The sequence below is a fragment of the Hibiscus syriacus genome, unplaced genomic scaffold (assembly GCF_006381635.1).
Source record: "Hibiscus syriacus cultivar Baekdansim isolate YM2019G1 unplaced genomic scaffold, ASM638163v2 tig00117038_pilon, whole genome shotgun sequence".
Classification (NCBI taxonomy): Eukaryota; Viridiplantae; Streptophyta; class Magnoliopsida; order Malvales; family Malvaceae; genus Hibiscus; species Hibiscus syriacus.
Window position 1 is genome coordinate 512,454 of NW_024063534.1, and position 20,747 is coordinate 533,200.

Consider the following 20,747-nt stretch of genomic DNA (forward strand, 5'->3'; position numbering starts at 1 on the left):
CCTTGAAGTCCTTTGTTGAATTCGCCAACATTAACTCGAAAAAGGGAGTTGAAAGAGAATTATGAAACATGCATGATATTTCTTCTTCTAACATGAGAGGTTGAACTTGTGCTGCAACTCCTCTCTATCTTAAGGTATACTCTTTAAAGTTTTCAGTATCTTTAATCCTTATTATTTGAAGATATTGTCGTTTTGGGACTAAGCCTTTAACATAACGATATTGCCCCACAAAGGTATCAGCTAGATCGATCCACATCTTGATATGCTCTCTCTGTTCAAATGATTGTACCATACTACAACTGGCACAGTTAGACTATCATGGAAGTAATTAATCATCAGATTATCATCGTTTAAATACCCTTTCATCTTTCTACAAAACATTTTTAGATGAATTACGGACAACTAGTACCATAATAATTCTCAAAATTAGGCACCATAAATTCATGTGGGAGGACCAAATCAGGGACCAGGATGAGTTCTCTCACTTTCAGTTCTTTGTGGGAGGCATTAATACCTTTCATAGTTCCAATTGCTTCCTTAAAATGCTTGAATTTATCTCAAATTTCTAATGATTAATGAGGTTATTCTTTAGGTTTGAGTGGGATGCCCCAGGGTAGGTTATCCTTCTCGACGTATTAGTCTGATAACACTGATATTCTTTAGCAGTTATTTCCCCTCTATCAGCAGCCTTGGTTCCCAGCACCTAGATCATTTGATTTGATTTGTCTTATAGAGAATTCGATGTTTGATTCCTCATATCCCAATCAACTGCTCTTGCAACCGATCTTGTGATTCCTTATGAGATTGCTTAATTGTTTCCATTTGAGAAGTAGTATGAATGAATGATATTGGTATTACTGTTACATAACCCTCCATAAGTTATTTCCATGTTTTCATAACTAATTAATGTAAAAATGCTTAAATAAACAAATGTGATGTAAATGTATGTATGTAAAAGGTGTCATTCCAAAGTGACCATCTTAAAACAACTTTCATTGAACACAAAGGTTTTAGTACATCAAACAAACTTTACATATAAGGGATAGGTTTCACTCCTAACTTCTCTATCTCTCTCAAAAGCCAAGTTAACTTACACTCATGCTCAGGTGTTGAGTTTTCATTCTGCTTCAATTCTCTTGCAAAGCCAGCTAGATTGACCAATTTGTGGGCCACATTGCTTGTTTGGGTAACAACTTCTTTCACGATGTCATCTTTTTCCTCTATTTTATGTGTCAATTCTCGAAGCTGTAGACAATGTTATCCATTTTTCCTTGTAAGAAAGTCTTTGTGGTTACAAAATTCTCGTACAAGATCTCCATAACCATCTACAATCTTCATTAATGTCTAGTTCTTGGCTCTAGTGACTTATAGCTCAGCATCATTCTCAAGCTTGTGGCGTTGAAATGAATCTTCCATATTGGCTATGAACATATTCAACATTTGATTTTTAGCTTAACATCTTCCCAAATCATTAGAGGTTGAATGATGCCTTTCTCTGCAATCTGTAAATCTTAAGAGAACTTCTTGGCTCGTCTTTCATGCACCTTGCAATTTTTCCACCATTGTTCAGCATCGTTTTTCAGTTTAATGACCCCTTTTCCCTTCTCCACTGTGGCATTTCCTATACCAGCATTTTTAAAGGCTTGACTGGTCCTTTGAAAACCATCACGCATGGCTTTCATCTCTCTATTCCATTTATCATTCTCAATCTTCAAATGATGTGTTTGAGCTTCATACCATAGCAAACATTCTTCCTCCTGGATGTCCCCACTGATACCTGTACCTTTGAACACTTTTGGCTTCATCTTAATAGGATAATCAATTACCAAACTAGGTCAACCTTTCATCTCAAACTTTAATATTCGATGATCCAATAGATGTTGGATTCGATGCTTGAAGGCGGTGCAATTCTCAATAGAATTTCCTTGAGATCCACATGATATTCACAACAAAAATTGAAGTCATACCAATTTAGATATGAGGGTTGCCAAGGTTTCACATAATGCGGGGCGACCTTCCAGGCTTCTAAAAGGTTATCATACAACTCCTTATATGATATAGGGATAGAATGCAAATGAGAGCCACCTTTCAGCTAGGATCGAACTGGAGTCCTCATGTTTATTTCTATTAACGTGGGGAATAAACTCTCAAATACCAACGAGTAGTGACTGTATGACTTCTTTTCATCTTTATGAACTTCTACAATTGTCACCATTTCCTTGGTGTCTCTAGACAATTTATTGATACGAATAGTGATTGTGCGTAATTTCTCATACCAGTTAGGATCAACTTGTTCTAAAGTAGCCCCTTGTGTATTTGACATCGCGAGATTATTTTCATCGAGCTCTTTCTTTTCTTTTGCAGAATTCTCTTTTCCTTTGGCCAAAACATCTATTTTATTCATCATCTTAGACATTTTCTCCCTCGTGTCTCTTATCTTCTTTCCTCTTTGTTAGACAAACGATCTTTGGATGCACAGCTCGCGAGATTGTTTTCATCAAGCTCTTTCTTTTCTTTTGTAGAAGTCTCTTTTCTTTTGGCCAAAGCAACTATTTTATCCATCATCTTAGACATTTTCTCCCTCATGTCTCTTATCTCCTTTTTCTCTTCATCAGACATACAATCTTTGGGTGCATATATCTCTACTATTCTCGGAACCACCTCAAGATGCCATTCCTAGCTGTATTATAGTCTACTTGGTCATGAAACACATTGTCTATCATGAAAACCTTTTACTCCAATAACCACTCACAAAGCGACACCTATGAAAAATGTTATGATCATGCGATGCAAGCAAAAATAAAGGAAAAAAAAACAAGTTAGTACAAATAAGATAACAAAGTGACAAGAATTGTTATAAAAGTAATAATAGCAAAATAAATAAATAAATGAGCTAATGCAAAACAAGAATGCAAATGCACATGCATAAGGTGTTAATTCCAAAAGCGACCACCATAGAACAATCTTCATTAGACCATAAGATTTCCTAACACTAGACAGATAGCTTCATTTTATTCATTTACACTATACAGACAAGCTTAATTTTAATTCACCTACTACGATTGTTGGACTCTAGATCTTAATAAATGTAGGATTGTCCAAGAGAAAAGTAGCCTTGATATCTCGTGAAGGATCTTTTCATTCTTGACCCAACTAGCATCTGACTATTTGGTACCATCTCGATCTTTGTTCATTTAAAAGGAGTCTTCGATCGACTTTGAGCTATTCTCTCGTCGCTCAACTTTGTTTGTAAGTAATTGTTCTTACAGATTTGACTACCTAGTTATGGAACTCTTATCTCAATATAAAAACATTCTAATTTGGTCAATCATTTGCGAATTAACACCTTGTTCGGTTATGATGTGAAAATGCAATTGCAAACAAAAATAAGATAAAACAAAAGAAATTGTTAGTGTTATTCAACCAAAAAAGAAGAAAAATATTTACGAAAAGAAAAGATCATACCCAACATGGTATCTACTCTGACATACTTTTATAACAGTTCTACCCATACATGTTTTCTACCCCCATGCTTTGTTCAACATATAAATCCTAACCTCATTTTTCTAGTTCACAAGTTTCGTATTGAAATATAAAACCTAACCACACTCTTCTAGTTCTCATGCTTTTTGTAAAAAAAATAAATAAGTCTAAGGAAAGGTTAGAGTGAGCTCCCCTTTGTGACTTTTGAAGAACCACAGACAGAATTTCGGTAAAAAATAGGAAGAGTTTCGGTACTACTAAAAGGGTCCTCGAATTGTCCTTTTTGGTGCCCCTTGGGCCTACCAAACCCTCAATCCTCACCCATTACAGGCTTAAACGGATCAAGTTCAATTCGAGAGGATGAATTTCCTTATATCCCTACATGGAAACTCAATGTTTCGGTCGTAAACATAAGGGATATGTACCCTAGAGGTTTCTTCCTAAAGCTCATGCAGAGAAAAATAATTTTTCCACGAAAGCGTAGCATTCACCCCTACCTAACGTGACATAGCACAGTTAGAAGGCTCTAAATATTCATGGGTTTAGCGTGTGAAGGGGGAACTCGCAATCCTTTTTCTCGATCCAAAAACAAACAAACTCTAAAATGTCATAAATGTGAAACATGTAAATCACACAATAGTATAACTAGTAAATAATAGTAAAAGGATGTATGACATGATGCGATGCAAACAAAATATAAGGATCAAAAACATAAATATTATTCAAATTTATCATTTTCAACTAAAAAGATGACGTATAATCGATTACGGCCTGACTCTCTAAGTCCCCAGTAGAGTTACCAAGCTGTTAGAATGAACCTTAAGCTTTTTAAGGCTATGACGGGGAGCGGTCCAACTTAATTTTAAAAGATATTGGATTTTAAAATAATTTCACAAATAAATAACTTTGGAGTCACCATCGACATTTAGGTTAGGTAGGCAGAATATCTAAAAATATCCTTTAAAATAATTTTAAAAAATAAAAATGATATTCTTTTAACCAGAAACTCATTTTGGAAAGAGTTCGCGAGTCGATTACGCGTGTGAAGGATTAATACCCCCACAATGCCCAAAATCAACACCTAAGTGGTTACACATAATCTGAATATTGAAATTGGCAAATTTGAATATACATTTAAATTATGATCTTATAAAAATTTTGAAAAAGATATTTCTTCGTACGAACCATCTTCAAAAACACACTTCTCACTAGTTAAGGCGTGTTTTTATGGATTCTCCATACCAAATATCATTGCCTTAAAAAAGGATGTCATTTCATACTAAGAATCCTTGGGAACACTCTCATTGCCAGTTAAGGTATGTTCCCCTAGATCTCATACGAAATGATATTTCCTTAAATTTTTAAATAAAAAATATACTTATTAAACTAAAAATCATAAATAGAGGTTGCTCGCAATGATTAAATTAAAATAACCCAAAGAATAAACACATGAATGAGACGAAACGCAAATAAAAATATCGAACATAAAGAAATTTTGAAAATGTCAATAAAACAAAACAATAATATTAAAATTAAAATAATACACCCAAACATAATATAAGGTTAGGATTGAAAATATAGGTTACATATCTACATATATATACCATATACGCATATGTAATATAATGTGAGAGAAATTACTTAACATATATATACTACATACATTATGTTTAAGTTAAAAACATATAATAGGTAACATGTAAGTAACTTAAATAATATAATATAGGGCCTACACACACGCATATCACATGTTAATAAACAACTAATTGAGGATTAAAGAATATTAGACCCAAAATTTAAGGACCATAACAATTATTAAACCAAAGCTCCTCAGATCATGCATAGTAATTAAAATGTAAACATGAATAAACTTGAAGTTCGTATCATAACAATCAAAATTTACATTTAGTGGATAAAATGAAAGGAGTACAAAGTAAAATGACTCAGGGAGGGGTTTACCCACGTGCTAAAATACGCACCCCACCCTCTCAAAATGACGTCGTATGACACGGGGTATATAACCCCGAAACCCATGACATTTTGGCCTAAGTCCCATTTCCCTCATTTTCGCCTCTTTCTCCTAAAGGGAAATCAGAAAGGGCCTACACACACGAATATCACATGTTAATAAACAACTAATTGAGGATTAAAGAATATTAGACCCAAAATTTAAGGACCATAACAATTATTAAACCAAAGCTCCTCAGATCATGCATAGTAATTAAAATGTAAACATGAATAAACTTGAAGTTCGTATCATAACAATCAAAATTTACATTTAGTGGATAAAATGAAAGGAGTACAAAGTAAAATGACTCAGGGAGGGGTTTACCCACGTGCTAAAATACGCACCCCACCCTCTCAAAATGACGTCGTATGACACGGGGTATATAACCCCGAAACCCATGACATTTTTGGCCTAAGTCCCCATTTCCCTCATTTTCGCCTCTTTCTCCTAAAGGGAAATCAGAAAATTCTCAACTCTCTCTCTTCCCCGCTATTCGTCGGGGGAGACCAAAAGCCTTCGGCCACCGCTCACTAGAGTACTCCATCGCCAGACACATGGGCCAGAGATCTAAAAAAATAGCCCAAAACAAGCCCCTCTCTTCCCTAAACCCAAATCCAAACACCTATTGCACTAGATTCACTTCCCTCGTCCTAAATCTAGGAGATTTGAAGAGGTTACCTTCAGAAAAAAGGGACCACCTTCCGGCGATATTTAGGTCTTTTAGTGAAACTGGAGATGGTAAGCTTCTTCTTCTATTTTCCTCTTTTTTTTTCCTTTTTCTTTTCAAAAGGAGCTCTCCATTCCCCCCCCCCCAAAATTCCTCTGGATTTTTAAATCTCCCTTTTTTCCTCCCTCTCTTTGTTGAAGGTTCCCTCTTTAAAATGAGACCCTTTCCCTTTTTGGTTGCATGTTGAAAGTTTTGAATTTTTTGTTTGTTTTCCTTTTTTTTCTTTTAATGCTCTGGCCGAGGAGTGAAATATGGCGGTGCAAAGGATGGGGTAAACTCTTTTACCTATAGGCTCTTTTCGTCTGCCTCGAGGCAATCGGCGACAAATCCCGTTGTAGTGACGACAGTAGATACATTTGGGGAATCGAGAGTGCGTGTACCAAGCCGAGCGTGCATCTCAGACGCGGGGCAAATCAATGGTCGGGCTTCGGCGGCGGCGACAGCTGCTGGGTGTATTTGGATAAACCTTAATAACTATAACATCTAGGTCGTTGGATCCAAAATCAGATCCAACGGTTGGTATTCAGCTTTACATGGGTTAAGGGTCAATCCTAATTTTCCTTTATATAGTCCATCAGATCTTGTTCAATATGACGGTTGTGATTTGGGGGCGGCGCTGAAGGCTTGGTGAACTAGGGTTTCTCAAACCCTAAACTCTTAGGCTACTGTGGATTGTAATAGTTTGGGCCCGGTTTTGGGCTTGTAACCAAAAATCTATAACAATAAATAATAATAATAATAATAATAATATTAAATATATATTAATAAGAATTAATATTAAATAATAATAATAATAATAATAAAATTAAATATTAATAATGATATCCCGGATGAAACGGGTGTCTACAGTTACAATTATGTTCAGCTTTAGCTATTACTATAAATGCAAATGCGGTTTCCATTTCCCCGAAATGACAAAAGCTTTAAAACATGACGGCCTGCGTGCTTCTAGAATTGGTTGTTGGTGATGCAGAAGAACCATTTCCAGGTCTCACGTTCATGTGCATGAAAACCAACCAAATTCAGACAAGCTTACATTGGGAATTTGGATTAGCTCATTCATAGCTCTCCTTTTAAACTTCCCATGTGCAGATGATATATTAATTGTTGTCAATCATTAATGGGTGCTCTCTTTCTTCATCTCTATCATTTCCGTCTGTCACCTATGATCAGTCTTATACACATCAAAAACTACTACGTCCTTTTGAATCCCACCTTCCATTTCAAGTCAGAAAAAGGTTGATTTGAAGGATCTAAAAAAACATCAGCCCAATACCAGCCATGATCCTGCTTTAATCATATAATCAATAACTAACAAAAACACTTTTTGACCTTTAGGTAGTGATTTTTTCGGCATCATACTTAGAATATCCAAACCTATACATCAAAGTATATTGTGTACTTAAATTCATTCAAACCCACATCCTGTTAGACGTTTCAAAGGTGTCAATCGAGTTAGAGACCAAGTCATTAAGGAAGTGGGAGGAGCTATGCCCCTAAATGTCTTGGTATAATAACATTTTAGGTCTTTTTAATATAAATATTAGTCAAATAAAGTCATTATCTCTCCCAGTTTTTACAGTCAAATACTTAATAGATCTGTATGAAATAAATTAGCTTATCTCGGTGTTTGATCCCAACTTCGTCTCTATATCGAATGTATATAAATATTTTAGGTAAAAGGTAACTTTTTCCCCTGTACTTGTCTCAATTTATCACTTTCGCCCCTATCGTATTTTCGCATCAATTTAATCCTCGAAGTTGCTCAATTGCATCATTCTATAACCCTACCTCCAACTAATTTATAATCCCTAAACCCTAAACCATAACCCTATTATCTCTAAACACTAACTTAGGGTTTTAAGTTAGAGGAAGGGCATAGAATGATGCAATTAAAAAACTTTGAAAGATAAATTGATGTAAAAATACGATATGGTAAAAAATGATAAATTTGGTATACTACAAGGGTAAAGGTGACCCTTAAGGCAATATTTTATTTGATTGTGTATGGTTTAGTTGGTCCATATTTAAATTTTTAAGAGGTAGTACTCAATAAGCTTAATATCCGGAACTCAACATCTATAATTAACTATAACTCAACTTTTGAGAAGTTAAGAGTTTTAAATCTTAGAAATGAAAGGAAAATGGGGGGGGGGGGAGGGAAGCAAAAGATATTGGCCTGATCTTTGGGGGACCATGTTTGGGTATTGTACAAAAAAGATGACCTGACCCATAATTTCAAACCTAGAGAAAAAGGTAAATAATCATAATATATATCATGTCATGAAGGATTAATATCAGATATTCATGACACTACTAAAGTTGGTATGAGAAAGCTAACATTATAACAGATTATTTGAGTCACATCAGTTTATGTTGTTATTTCTCTGTCCTAAAAGTTGTTAATTAAATTTGAGGTGATAAAGGGTGTCACGGTTTGATGTAGGTGAAGATTTTTGTCTATGAAATTTATGTGATTCTTAGGGAATAAAATAAAACAAAAATGATGTACATTTTGTTCAATAGATAAAAGTTGGCATGTGGGAGTTTCCTGCTAGCTGCAATGTTTCGTAGGATGTTTATGAATTTTACTTTATGTTTATCTGTAATGCTAGATTTGTCGAGGGATGGATCGAAGGATTTGATAGATGTAGTCGTCCTCCTAAAAAAATTAAATTATATTCTAATTTTTTTTTATATTTTCTATTAATTATAGCGTCAATATGTCTATGTTATTAAACAAAATTGAGAAATGAATGATGTATCTTATATGAGTCTCAGATCAAGCCATTTTATGATAATTCTTTTACTATGAGGGACAATTGTTTTACCCCTAGAGAAATCTATTAGAGATGTTCCTTGAAAATTTCACCTCTATCCACTGTTTACCTAGAGTCATGTACTCCCTAAATGGTGACGGTTTCTTGATTAGACCTTTGGCAACCTCACATAATTCATCAAAAATAAATTCACATCATAGGTTTGACACCAACCACCATGTAACAGTGGTATTATATTTAGAGAAAAGATAAAAGAAAAATCTTTTTCACTCTTTGAGACACCATCTACACCATATATGTCTTCTTCTTTATACCATCTCTCTTTTCCCATATTATATAATATTGCTCTACAATATATCCACAGATTTTTCTAAGTTTAATTAATATCTATTTCGGCTTCAAGTGAAATGGGTGGGAGATAGGGCTGTAAAAAGATGACCCGACCTGTAAAACTGACTGAAATCAACTTAAGTCAAAAATTGTTTTTAACCTGCGCTGTAGCGATCCGAAATCGACTCGAGTCGGAGCTGGTGTTTACCTAAATCCGAGTTGGACCTGGAAATCGTGGATCCAAACCCGACCTGCATCCGACCTGAACCCGAATTAAACCGAAAAAATGATACCTAAAACCGACCTCATCCGACTGATATGAACCCGAAACCGAGATTAACCTGGTAAATAACTGGTATTACCCGACCTGTTTTTAACCTGACCTGTAAATGATCCGAATATTAATGACCTGATCTGATATTTACCTGACTTATATATTACCATGGATGAAATTATAAGATTTTAATAAAATTATGAGTTTTTTAGCTTATGATGTAATTAAAAAATTAATATGATTACTTTTTAAATGTTATAATAAAATATTTATTATGATAATTAAATTAATAAATGGACCTATTATATACAATTATTTAATAAATTAATAAAACTATTTAAATGTAAATTAGATAAAACATGAAAGTATAATTAATATCAAGAAAAATCAAAATGTGTTACTTTGGACATAAGCATCCTACAAAAAAACAAAAGCATCAATAAAAATTTGTTTCAGTTACTGCTAAACATAATAAATACAATAAGTAATTAATAAGTAAAAGTTACATGTAAACGGAATAAACAAGATTGAATCGTAAATTCAAATGGTTTCACTTAATGTTAACACCCTAAAAAATTAAAATAAAGATAATTAATAAACAGTTTGAAATATTGAGATTAAAATAAAAAATAAAACAATTAATATTATACCTTTACATAGCAGAGTCAATAACCACAGTAAGGTAGTATTCATCTTTATCCTCCGGCTCAAAAGCATACAACAAATTTCGGGTTGTAACAAAAATCTCAACATTTTTTTGGTAAGAGTGAAGCTCTTAATTTGTTCAAAATTCTACCCCCATACTAAAGGACGATTCAGATGCAATTGAAGTAATTGGAATAACTAATATATATCTCGTCATGTGAGAAAGTACATGATATAAAACATGTTGATTTTTCCAATACTCCAAAATATCAAAGTCCGATTCTCCAATACGAGGGACAAGGGGAAAACTGATGTACGAGTCAACATCAAATCATCCACTCCTTGAAGCAGCTAAATTGACATCAAAATTCTAAAAAAACAAAAGACAAGAAATTAGTAAATAAAAACAAGAAATAATTAAGTTAAAATCTAACTAGAAATTATATTAACTAACCTAAAATAAATCGATTTTCTAAATGTTCGAGGCCGATTGGAACTTGAGCCACTTCTGTCCAAGGATGTGCCACTTTGGACAGAAGAAGAAGAATAAACACAAGGTGCATTTTTTGAATAAAATGCATATAACTCAAGGAACTCATCATAAACCCTTCGTTGAACCTCATCCTCAACATAAAGAACATTGTACAACTCCTTAAGAAGTTGTAATTTATATTGAGGATCAAGTAAAATAGCAAAAGACAGAATCATAGATTGATAAGACCAATATTTCTCATAAAGTTCAAGCATGGGTCCTGCCATTGCAGAAATACCTTCACAAGGATCATTATGAGCATCACAAAACAATTTCTCAATTGCAACAACGGTAGCCAAATACAAGTTAGAAGTGGGATACTTAGAACCAGAGAACAGAGTAGTAATTTCATAAAAAGGCTCAAGAAAATCACAGATTGTTTGAATTGTTTCCCATTCATGATCAATAATGATATCCAACTCATTTTCCCTATTAACAAACAAGTTAATTCCTAATCTAGCCTCAAGTGCCCTATGAATCATCAAGTAAATCGAATTCCAACGAGTAGAAACATCCAATACTAACTCACCAGAGAAAGAAGAATCATAGTCTTTAACAGCTAATTCAAACGCACAAAGTCGAGAGTCAGAAGAATCAATAAACTTAACATCTGACGTAATTATTAACAGAAAAATCAATTACTGTCAAACCTTTTTGAACTATCAAGTTCAAAATGTGGGCAACACACCTTATATGGAAGTACTAACCATTGCAGGGAAGAGGAGAAATGGCATTCAAATCATCTTTCAGTCTCTTAACCATTCTATCATTTGTAGAAGCATTATCAAGTGTAATGATAAATGCTTTTTTTCAAGATCCCATTCACATGTCATCTTTTTCACATACTTAAAGATAAACTCAACATCATGAGGATGATGAAAACGACGAAAATTAAGTATTTTAGACTGAATTTTCTGGTTATTATCAATATAATGAGCAGTAAGGGAAAAATAAGAACTGAAGTGCAGGAAGACCAAGCATCACATGTAAAACAAACACGACTTGAGACAGAATGCATTGAATCAAGAAGCAATTTTTTATGTTTTTCATGGTCCAACATGCAATACTTAGTAACATTAAACCTAGATATATCATTAACAGAATAATTAAGGTAATGGTGTAAATCCCTAAGTTTGTCATGCTCATCAATACTATATGCATAACCATGACACATAATAGCCTCAACAAATAATTCACAGTATTTGTTTTGATCAAAAGAAGCTACACTACCTGGATTTTCAGCAAGAAAATCATTATATGCTTGGTATTTCTCAGTATGCCTTTTAGGGTTAGATGTACCCATATAAGAATCAGCTTTATAACTTTTTAATTTGCAATACTTACACTCGACATAAACAGAACCATCATCAGATTTGCTGAATATTTAGTGGTCCCAAACAGAAGAGGTTCTTCTCCCAAATTCGAATGAACCAATGGAGTTCCTCTTAGAGGATTTATTTAAATCAACTGTTTCGGACAGTATATCATTTACTTCCCCTTGAAAAAAAAATTTGGGTTAGTATGGTACAAATTATATAGTAGCTACAAATTAAACAGTTTATTTAAATCCTAAATAAAGGCAGCTAACAACCATATACAAGCAATCCGAATGAACAACCAACAACACAAACAAGGACTACAGAGGAAACAAATCAACAGTAGCTACAAATTAAACAATTTATTTAAATCTTAAATAAAGACAGCTAACAACCTTATACAAGCAATCCGAATGAACAACCAACAACACAAACAAGGACTATAGAGGAAACAAATCAACAATAGCTACAAATTAAACAATTTATTTAAATCCTAAATAAAGGCAGCTAATAACCTTGTACTAGTAATCCGAATGAACTACCAACAACACAAACAAGGACTATAGAGGAAACAAATCAACAGTAGCTACAAACTACAGTATATTTGCCTCTTTCAGAATGCCCTTCATTCTGATTTGTTGGGTTTTCTCCTACAAAAGAAATGAATAGTATATTAATAAACAATATTAAAATCAAAAACAAAATAATAAAATACTAAACATACTTGGATAATTCAACTCGTAAGAAAGGCTGTCCATGAAACCCTTTAAAAAAATAAGGATTCGAATATCAACAGAGATAGCAAGTGAAGATGCTCGGTTAGGGTTTTTTAGGTTTAGGTTTGAATCCAGGTTTGGGTTTGGGTTCGAGTTTGGGTTCATATTTGAGTTTGGGTTTTGGTTTTGATTTAGGGTTCAAGTTTAGGTTTAGGTTCAAGTTAGGGTTGGGTTATAAAAGATGAATAGGTTTGGGTTTGATCGAAGAAAACAAAATGATTTTAGGTTTTAGGTGTTTGTAAGGATCAAAGAAATGTTTGGGGAAGAATAAGGATGAACTGATGTTTGGGTTTGGGGTTTGATCTTAAAAAATAGGAAATGGTATGTGTTTTGGTGTTTGTGAAGATCAATTGACGGTTTTTGCGAAGAACAAATATGAACTGGGATGAATACGGATGAACATGGGAGAAAATTTTGGGTGTTTTATAAAAAAAACAAGAAAACGTATGTGTTTTGGTGTTTATGAAGATCAAATGAGGGTTTTGGTATGAACAAGGATTAAATTTCGTGTGTTTGATCCAAAAAATAGAATTTTTTTTTGATTTGGTGTTTTTGAAGATCAAATGAAGGTTTTTTCAAAGAAAAATGAAGAACACATCGAACTTCTAGAGAAAAGGCAGAGAATTTGAGAGAAACTGAGAGTTAGAGAGAGAGAGCAAAAAGAGAGAATGAATAGGAAATCGAAAATGAGAAAAAAAAAACAAAAAAATTGACCTTATATAATCGCTCCGTTCGGGTTGGGTTAAGGATCTGCGTGTTTTTTAATTTCAATTCGCATTGTACCGTTCTCCCCTTATTTTGATTTTATTCAATTTAGTCCAAGTTTAATGATTCAATTTAATCGTTATATTTTAAATTATTTCAATTTCATCCCTATATAATTTTTATTAATTTACTATTTATAATAATATTAAAATAATTATATATTATAATTAATATTAATATAATTAATATTAATATTAACTTAAAATATAGTCTATAAAATTAATATTAATATAAACTATATGTTATAAATTATATAGTATAGTTTATAAACTATAGTTAATATAATTAATATTAATATAGTATATTTATAAACTATATACTATATTAATATAAATTATAGTTAAGATAATTAACGTTAATATAAACTATATAGTACATTAATATAAACTATAGTTTATAAATTATATACTATAAGTTATAAAGTATAAACTATATAGTACACTAATATAAACTATTGATTATAAACTATAGGTTACATATATAGTTTATATAACATACAAATAGATTGTATATATACATATACTATAGGTTATATATATATATAGTTTATATATACTATACATAGTTTATACATACATGTACTATAAGTTACATATATAGTTTACATGTATACATATACTATAGGTTACATATATTAACTATTGTTTAGGTATAGTGTTTAGGGTTTAGGGTTTTTATAAACTATATACTTTATTAATTTATATAGTTTATGCATATTGTTTCTATAAACTATATAAGTAATTTACTTTATATGGCTTATTTATATATATATATATATATACTATACATTGTTTATACATACATGTACTATAAGTTACATATATTAACTATTGTTTATAGACTATAGGTTAATGTTACATATATAATTTATATAAATTATTGTTTATATAAACTATATATGAATTATCAAATATGTCTATACATATACAGTTTATAAAGTTTAGGGTTTAGGGTTTATAGTTTAGGTTTTAAGGTTACAGTTTTTATAAACTATATAATTTATTACTTTATATAGTTTATGCGTAATATTTCTTTAATATATATATATATATATATATATATATATATATTCTATAGATTACTTATATTATTTATACACATATATATATATATATATACTATATTAATACAAATTATATTTTATAAACTATATACTTTTTATAGTTTATACATATATAGTTTATATACATAGTTTATATATATACTTCACATAAACATAATTTATATATATATCTTATAATAATTATATAGTTTATAATATAAATATAGTTTATATATAAACTTATATTATATATATATATTATATTTTTCAAATTTTTAAATGAATGCAATTTACAATATTTTTCATTATTTCTTCACATTTTGCATTTATTTTGATTTAATCCTTTTGTGTTTTTTAATTTATTTCAATTTTAAGTCTTTCACTTTTATATGTATTCAATTTAGTCCTTAAATTTATATTTGCATCTTCATTTGGCCCATTGTTAGTTGTTATTTATATTTTTGTAACTGGCCCATAATTTTTTAAATGTGTTTAATTTAGTCCTTTTTTATATTAATTTAAACCTCATATTTTAAATTTATTTCGATTTAGTCCCTTACCTATGTGTGTTGTTTAATTTACATTTTAAAATTTTATTTGTAATTTTACATTTCTTCAATTTTGTCCTTAAATTTATATTTTTTACAAAATTGATCTATGAATATTTATTTTTCTCTTAATTTACTCAAAATCATATACAATTACAACTTGCAATTCAACAATCACGAAGGATGACAAAATATTTAATCCAAAAATAAAAACGTCCCGACCTGAACTCAATTCTTATTCGATAAACATCCAACCTCAACTTTATCTGTCAATGATGTGACCCGATCTGAACGAGATCCGACTGAAATCCACCTGAACATGAATTAATCTGGCTTTATCTGCTTCGGACCTAAACTGTTTTGACCTGAACTGACATCGATCCGAACTGAAAATGACCTGACCTGAACCTAATCTGGATATAGTGTCAAATCAACATGAAAATAACCCGAACTGATTTGACTTGTACCCGACCTGATCTGAGTCAAACCATCAAATTTATATGAGTTGACCTGTACACGATTTTACCTAATCTTCCAAGATCCGACTGAAACATGTCCGTTTACCTGATTTTACAGACTTAGTGGGAGCCAAAGTTTCCTGGAAAATTATACATCTCCTTGTAATTTTATTTAATTTTATTGTCAATATGGCCAGAGAAGTGCTTCCAAGTTAGTTGAACAAACAAATATTTCTTAAAGAAATGACATTTGCATCACAACAAAAACGAAGTTACTGATATTATTCATCGGAGTGGTGATTTCCGGCGGATATTAAGGCCCAATTGACAGCATTTAAAATAGTGTTTTCAAAATATGGAATCAGGTCTTGTGGAAGAAAAAGCCTTGAGATTTGCTCGATACCCCAAAATCCAAGAAGATTCCCTTCTTTTCTTTTACTTATGAAGCAAACTGAAGAGAATTATCCTATGCTGATTAATGTTAAGTTGCAGTTAAAAATTTTATAAGTTTATGATCATTACTTAAAGACAACATAGACTAGTTTAATGATTCTTTTATTATTATTTTTAATGGAGTTGTTTTCTTTGGTTTTAAGCATTGTTTTGAACAGAGTGAACTTCTGCAACTGCAACTATATATATATTGTGGTTTAATGTTCTTAACAAATCTGCAAAGATGATGGTGTCGCAACCGTCTTTCGGTTGGGCCCCAGAATTGGGCTTCGACTTGAAAAATGTGGATTGGAGTCGCCACCGATCATTTATTTAAAAATAAATGGGTTGATCGGATACCCTATTTCTTACCTGATCTGCGTCTTACCAGAAATATGTCGGGCTCGGGAGTCGGTTACGGTCAAGGAAGGATTAGCACCCTTGAACCGCCCTTTCGGTACTACGTAATTTCCAGTTGTCTTAATTAAGAAAAATGACAAGTTAAATTAAAAAGTAAAGTTTCGATCCTAATTACTTACCCTTGATTGATTTAAAAAAAATCGAGAAATGTGTTAGATAAAAACAGGTAAAGAAAACAATAATACAAGGGAAAAATAAAATAAATAAGTAAGATAAGAAAAAAAAATAGTAAAGTAATAATTGTATATAGTAATATTTGAAAAAAGGAAAAATATATATATATATATATCAAAGTATTAATAAAATAATAAGCTATATGTACACCAATATTTAAAAATAGAAAAGATACCTTCTCAATTCACCGAAAGTGGGGGCTTTAGTAAGAAATAAGACAAAAAATGGACCCTCTAGGTTAGTAGTATATAATATAATGTTTAATAATAATAATGATAAAGACACAAGGTTTTTTAAAAAATAATATAATAATAATAAATAATAAACGAAAATAATAAAAATATATATATAAAGTTATAAGATATTACGTAAATAAAAAAATAATCAAATAAATAATTAAGAATATATATATTAATAATAGGTATATAAATAAACTATTAAAAGTATAAAAAAATATATGACTAGATAAAGATAATTACATATATATAGATAGTAATATTAGACTTATAAGTAAATATTAAAGAAATATATATATATAATAGTAAAATAGTAAAAATAAATGAAAATAATTTAAATATATATATATATATATATACATATAATAATAATAACATGAATAATAAAATAAATGAATAAAATATCCATATAATAAATAAAGGGACTATATAGATTTTTAAAAAGCTCTTCCCCTCCTTTAACCGAAAATCAAACCAGTTTTTAAAATAAGCCTCGGGGTAGATCTAGGTTCGAAACTTCGAAACCCCACCCGTTTGGTCATCGGCGCAACCTACGTTTTGGGTTATTCGAACCAAATTTCAAGAAAAATAACGTGCACATGCAAAAGAAAGAAAAAAGAAAATGCTACCTTTATTTCCTTTTCGAATCCTTTACAATAGTTTTGCATTTGTATCTTTCCGTGCTTTCCTCTATGTTTTTGTGTGTAAATCGTATCTTACAATGGTGAGTTACAATGGCTATTTATAGTGCTTGTGGATCCTATCTTTAGGAATTTATATAATAGTATAACTCTATCCTATTTTTAGGAGTTTGAATCCTAGCAAAATTTTATCCTATTTTTAGGAGTTTGAATCCTAAAACTCTATCCTATTTTTAGTAGTTTGAATCCTAGTAGGACGAAAAATGTGTGTTGACAGCTGCCCCTCTTTGCCCATAGTCGTGTAACGGGGATAGGGAAAAGATTAAAAGACACACTTTTCGTTCAGTGGAGTTGAAAATTAACTCTGATGTTTCAATAACTCCCTGTCGAATTGAGTTACGGATGACTCCTCCATCGTGAAGTCGAGTTCATCTTGAAATGATATGAAATTAAAGCCGTAGTTCGGAATTTGAATCAGCACGTGGCTTCCCGTTACCCTTCGGTCTTCTTCTCGGTTTAAAGACCTTGGATCAGAATCGAACTCATAAATCTTCATTGACAGATAGCTTTTTCTTGACTTAAGCTATGTTGTTTGAAAATGGTTGCTTGTCACTAAGGCACGGCTAACCCAGATCCTCTTCTCGACTTGAAAACCTCGACTGTAACCGGAAAGTAGTGCGATTGATGTGTTATCGAGCTGAATGGAGTCGAACTCTACAATGATCCTTCTTTGAGTTGGATATCCTTCGTCGTGAAGTTGAAATCCAAGTAAGTAGCATTGTTCCAAGTCTAATATCCTCCGTCGTGAAGTTGAAATTGGCTCTGGAACCGGGAAATTGTTTGTTGACAACCAGTCGTCCCTTCGTTGTGAAGTTGAACTTGTGTTGTCTCGAGTCCAATATCCTTCGTTGTGAAGTTGAAATTGAATCTGAATGAAATTTTGTTGACAAGCAGCGGTCCCTTCGTCGTGAAGTTGAACTTGCGTTGTCTGGAATCCAATATCCTTCGTTGTGAAATTGAAATTGGCTCTGAGATTGGGAAGTTGTTGTTGACAAGCAGCGGTCCCTTCGTCGTGAAGTTGAACTTGCATTGTATGGAGTCCAATATCCTTCGTTGTGAAGTTGAAATTGGCTCTGAGAATGGGAAGTTGTTGTTGACAAGCAACGGTCCCTTCGTCGTGAAGTTGAACTTGCGTTGTCTGAAGTCCAATATCCTTTGTTGTGAAGTTGAAATTGGCTCTGAAAATAAGTTTTTTGACAAGCAGCGGTCCCTTCGTCGTGAAGTTGAACTTGCGTTGTCTGGAGTCCAATATCCTTCGTTGTGAAGTTGAAATTGGCTCTGAAATTGAGAAGTTGTTGTTGACAGGCAGCGGTCCCTTCGCCGTGAAGTTGAACTTGCGTTGTCTGGAGTCCAATATTCTTCGTTGTGAAGTTGAAATTGGCTCTGAAATTGAGAAGTTGTTTGTTGACAACCAGTCGTCCCTTCGTTGTGAAGTTGAACTTGTGTTGTCTCGAGTGCCACGATATCCTCCGTCGTGGAGTTGAAATCGCAGATGGCCCCTTCGTTGTGAAGTTGAGCCTTGACTTGAATATCCTTCGTCGTGAAGTTGAAATCCAAGTATTGTATGTTGCGGGTGGACACAATTCCTTCGCCGTGAAGTTGAAACCGTGGAGACCCCTTTATTGTGAAGTTTGGCTTCGAGCTAGATATCCTTCGTCGTGAAGTTGAAATCCACTCTCGAGCAAATTGTGTCGCTTTGAGTTCAATATCATTCACCTCGAAGTTGAAATTGACTCTAGCTAAAACCTAAAAAAGTTATGCATATATGTGATGCTATGGATGCAATGCTCTTAGGTGTGCCTAAAATGCATGCAAATATGTTATCTTGGGGCTCTGGAGAGAAATCTCGATCTTAGTTGCCTGTCTGAAATCTTGATTCTTGAATCTTCAATTTTGATCCCTGATCTTGAATTCTTCAAATGTTCAAATGTATGTGCACATTCTATTTTGATTTGAGAAATGCTTCTCGACCATCTCAAGTATGTGCCTGAGCTGAGTGTAACGGTTCAGATGATGCTTCAAAAGAAGTTGTCTTGAAAGAGATAGAATTCGTTTCAAGGGAAACGATCTCAAAGATATCTGTTGTTTCATGAGAAACGGTCTCAAGGGAAACAAAATTATGTTTTAAGGGAAATAAATTTGAAGATTTTGTGTTTCAAGAGTAATTGTCTCAAGGGAGACAAAATTTGTTTTAGGGGAAATAAATTTAAAGATTTTGTTTCAAGGGAAACTGTCTCAAGATAGACGAAAATTGTTTCAAGAGAAACTGTCTCAAGAGAGACAAAACTTAGTTCCAAAAGAAACTGTCTCAAGGGAGACAAAATTTGTTTCAAAGAAAACATATTCAAATATTTTGTTTCAAGGGAAACTGTCTCAAGAGAGACAAAATTTATTTCAAGGGAAACTGTCTCAAGATAGACGAAATTTGTTTCAAGAGAAACTGTCTCAAGAGAGACAAAATTTGTTTCAAGGGAAACTGTCTCAAGAGAGACAAAACTCTTCTAGTGAAAACGGTCTCAAGCGAGACAAATCTTGTTTTAAGAAAAACAATCATGAGTGAAATAAATCTTCTTTCGAGTAAAAACAGTCCCAAGTGAGACAAAGTCTGTTTTAAAAAAGCAATCTCAAGTGAGATAATCATCTGCATTAAATGAGACTGTCTCAAGCGAGACAGAATTTATATTGGAAATGTCGAATCTGAAAATGAATGTCGATCTTTCTATCTATCGATTTGGTTGAAGTGTAGCTTCTTGCTGCTGAGCTAAGCAACCGACATCAATCTGTAAAGGTGCTTTTGAATCGAGTATCCTTCGTCTTGAAGTCGAACTTGACTCTAAAGCTGTAAAAATTATGTACGTGGAAAGAAAATGATAGATATGACGCTCTAAAATGTATGCATAAGATGCATGTAACATGAATTGGTATATTTTATTACCTGAAAAAGGTCTGATAATTCGTATTAGGATGTTGAATCCCCAAAGATGCCTCAATATCCAAAAATGCCCCAATATTTGATGTTGAATCTTCAAAGATACCCCAAATGTTCCTCATTTCTGCATCATGATTCTAAGCATGAGCTTTGTGTTTTAGAGTCACATGT